The 4,071-nt window shown below is 50.3% G+C and overlaps 1 protein-coding gene across 1 annotated transcript in view; it reads right to left on the bottom strand.

Moving 5' to 3' along the window:
* Positions 1 to 4,071, bottom strand: part of LOC107111427 (selenium-binding protein 1-like) — a gene marked incomplete at its 3' end in the record, with an annotated part of 35,767 nt that overhangs the window by 15,811 nt on the left and 15,885 nt on the right. The gene's annotated exons all lie outside the window — the stretch shown is intronic.

The following is a 4,071-nucleotide window of genomic DNA, read 5'->3' on the forward strand; positions in this document are numbered from 1 at the left end:
GGAAAGAGTTTGTAAGCCGCTCTGAGACTCCAAGTGAAGGGCGGGGTATAAATCCAATCTCTTCTCTTCTCTTCTTCTTCTTCTTGCTCTGACTGAGGGCTGCTGGAAGCAGGGGGCGGGGCTTGTTGCATGTGCCCGCCCCCTGGGCTCTTTACTGCCGGAGCTCCGCTCTTGTGCGCTCCTGCAGGAAATTACCCCTGACAGTCAGTGTTGTCTACTCAGACGGGCAGCGGGTCCAGGGTCTTGGGCAGAGTCCTTTCCCATCTGCTTGGCACCAGAAGGGCAGAAGGTCTCAGATTTCCACCCTCTGCATTTCCAGTTAAAGGGTCTCAGGTGCTGGGAAAGACTTTCATCTGCATTGCCCAGGACTAGATTTGGTCTGATCCTGCAAGGCTTTCTTTTTTGGGTTCTGCCATCGTCAAGCTGACCCCTGGTGGGGCTTGAAGGCAAGGGACGTTCAGAGGTGGCTGGCCGTCGCCTGCCTCTGCGTCATGGTATTCCTTGGAGGTCTCCCTTCCAAATACTAGCTGGGGGCGGCCCTGCTTAGCTTCTGAGATCTGCTGCGAGCCTCTTCTCATGCTCTCAGGGGGGAGGTTTGAGTTTGGACAGAAACGTCTTTGGACAGCGCAGGCTCTTTGGCTTGGAAACGGAGATGAGCACCGCCCCCTAGAGTCGGACTCGAGTGGCTTTCGAGAAAGGGAAACCTTTTACCTTTACCTTAAAAGACTGTTGCATTTTTGGTACATAGAAACTGAGATATTAATTGCACTACATACATTTAGTTGTTTACATAAATTGCAATTTTCGTTGTACTTCATGGTGTGTCTACCTTGTTTGATCACCTAGAGGCCGGTAACCCTACCTGGATACCAGGCTGAGACTGTAGGAGGCCTGGAGGATTTCCAAGGCTTCGTCCACTCAATTCGAGTGGCATTTACCCTCCAAAGCCTTCCGTGCCCGTTACACAAAAGGAACAGGTTTGACGAGACATCTGGCCGAACTCGATCGACAGGCCCCAGAGTATGTGGCGGCTAGTTTATAAAAGCAAACGAGCGATTTAGCAATCTGAGCCGCTCACAAATTTAGCTGGGATGTTGGGGGGGGGGGGGTTTAAAACCATTTTGCAACTATGCATTCTTTGGGCTTAAAATGTGAAGTGAAACCAGATTACTGGAACTCCAGTCTGAGTCATCTGGCCTCCACTCTCTGAGACCTTTCAAATAATTAAAAGGGGAAATCCATCAATTTTTATGGAGACTCCAAATTTAGGACCGTCTTCCTGCCGGAAAGTAAACACGCATACAGATATGTAAGCAACTGAGGCCCGGTAGCAGCCAAGTCTCCGACTTTGTGATAACGCAGAAAAAAGATGACTTGTAAACAGAAGGAAACGATCTCTGCGCCTGCTGATATTCCTACTTCTCTGAACGTCAATCTTCACTCCAAGGAATCTTGGGATCTCAGGCACACATGAATGTGCATGATACTTAGAAGCTAAAAAGGTTAGTCAAGGTTAGGCTTTTAACCTAAGGAACATTTTATTGGGAACATTTGGCTGTACAATCTCAGAAGAATATACAGTTGACTACTGGACATGTGATTGCACTGGAGGCTTCATTTGTATTTTTGTATTTCTTTTCTTTGCCCAGTGGTTAAACTTTGGAACAATTGGTTTCTGGTCTTTATTCCATATCTGTATGATTGTATGTATTTTTGCATATCAGCCAACATGTTCGGTCTGTATTAGACCTCTGAGGAAGGCCTGTAAAGGTCGAAACGCGTTAGGTCTAACTTATTAGCCCTTGTATCTATATATCTAATTCTGAAGATGCCCCCTGTGTGCGGATACCTAAATTTGCGCATCAGGGGCACCTGGGGGGGGAGGGAGATTTTTGTGCACACTTGGGACGGTCCCCAGGTGTGCACAAAAATCTTAAAACCTGAAAAAAATATCGGGGGGATACTTAAATCCCCCCAAATGTGACAGAGCGTCCCCTGCGCATGCACAGGGAATGCTCTGCAGCCGGCCTCGCCACCACCACTTCGGCGGGGGGGGGGAGAGACCAGCAAGGCCCGGAGGGGAACCGGTGGGATGGGGGGGAACTTACCTCCTCCTCCTGCTTCCTCCTGGAGCTCCCTCCCCCCTCCCACGAGTATCGCGGGTCCCGCCCCTTGTGTTTTTATATTTGTATATGAGGTAGGAATGGGCCCTTGTTCGTTATTTTAATTTACGTTGAATAAATACATGTATATTTTTGCATGTTTCATCATTAGATTTTTAGAGTTGGCCCTCTTCTATTCTTGACTAACCTTTTTAGGTTCTGAATTCTAGGTTTAGGTTCAGTCTCTTCCCCTTTTTTCTTCTTTGTGCATAATACTCAACCTATACTGAATCAGAGCATCGGTGCTCCCATTATAAGGACAGATCCAGGTGGGGCAGCCATGTTGGTTTGAAGCAACAGAACTAAGTTAGAGTCCAGGGGCACCATCAAAACCAACAAAGATTTATTCAAGGTACAAGCTTCCGTCTGCACGCACACTTCCTCAGATACTGACTGACACAGGGGTCGCCATTCAGACTCATATTTGATAAAAGGAGCTCTGAGACTTGAAAGTTTGGTGTAGTGGTTAGGAGCGTGGACTCTAATCTGGTGTGGTAGTTAGGAGCTAGTTTGGTGTAGGCATAGCGTAGTGGTTAGAAGCGCGGACTCTAATTTGGGAGAACCGGGTCTGATTCCCCATTCCTCCACATGCAGCTGCTGGTGTGACCTTGGGTCAGTCACAAGTTCTCCCAAAGCTGTTCATTCACGAGCAGTTCTGGAAAGAGGTCTCTCAGCCCCACCTACCTCACAGGGTGTCTGTCGTGGGGAGGGGGAGGGAAAGGAGTTTGTAAGCCACTCCGAGACTCCTTCAGATAGTGAAGGGCGGGTTATAAAATCCAAACCCTTCTTCTTCTTTATATCCCCAAAATCTTGTTGGTGTCTAAGGTGCTACTGAACTTGAATCTAGTTGTTCTACTGCAGACAAGCACAGCTGCCCTCTGGAACTGTCAGTCCGTCAAAGTCAGTATTGTCTGCTCAGACTGGCAGCCCCTCTCCAGGGTCTCAGGCACAGAATGGTCTTTCCCATCACTTCCCGCCTGGTCCTTTTTAACTGGAGATGTCGGGGATTGAACCTGGGACCTTCTGCATGCCAAGCAGATTTTCTACCACTGAGCCACGGTCCCTCTTTACAGCTCTCCAGGGTCTCAGGCGGAGGTCTTTCCCATCACCTCCTGCCTTGTCCTTTTAACTGCAGATGCCGGGGATTGAACCTGGGACCTTCTGCATGCCAAGCAGAGGCTCTTCCACTGAGCCACCTCCTGTCTGGTCCTTCTTAACTGGAGATGCCGGGGATTGAACCTGGGGCCTTCTGCATGCCAAGCAGAGGCTCTTCCACTGAGCCACAGCCCCTCTTTACAGCTCTCCAGGGTCTCAGGTTGGGGTCTCTCACATCACCTCCTGCCTGGTCCTTTTTAACTGGAGATGCCGGGGATTGAACCTGGGACCTTCTGCATGCCAAGCAGAGGCTCTTCCACTGAGCCACAGCTCCTCCTCACCCTTGGTCTACTAAGGTCAGGATTGGCTAATCGGACCGGCAGCAGCTCTCCAGGGTCTCAGGCAAAGGCATTTCACATCACCCACCTGCCTGGTCCTTTTTAACTGGAGATGCCAGGGATTGAACCTGGGACCTTCTGCATGCCAAGCAGAAGCTCTGCCACTGAGCCACAGCCCCTCTTTACAGCTCTCCAGGGTCTCAGGTGGAGGTCTTTCCCATCACCTCCTGCCTGGTCCTTCTAACTAGAGATGCCAGAGATTGAACCTGGGAACTTCTGCATGCCAAGCGGATGCTCTGCCACTGAGCCACGGCCCCTCTTTACAGCTCTCCAGGGTCTCAGGCAGAGGTCTTTCCCTTCACCTACTGCCTGGTCCTTTTTAACTGGAGATGCTGGGGATTGAACCTGGGACCTTCTGCATGCCAGGCAGATGCTCTACCGCTGAACCAAAGCCCCCCCCCCCCCCCCAGCTCCCC

Source organism: Gekko japonicus, unplaced genomic scaffold (genome assembly GCF_001447785.1).
Source record: "Gekko japonicus isolate JY-2015 unplaced genomic scaffold, Gekko_japonicus_V1.1 scaffold5658, whole genome shotgun sequence".
NCBI lineage: Eukaryota > Metazoa > Chordata > Lepidosauria > Squamata > Gekkonidae > Gekko > Gekko japonicus.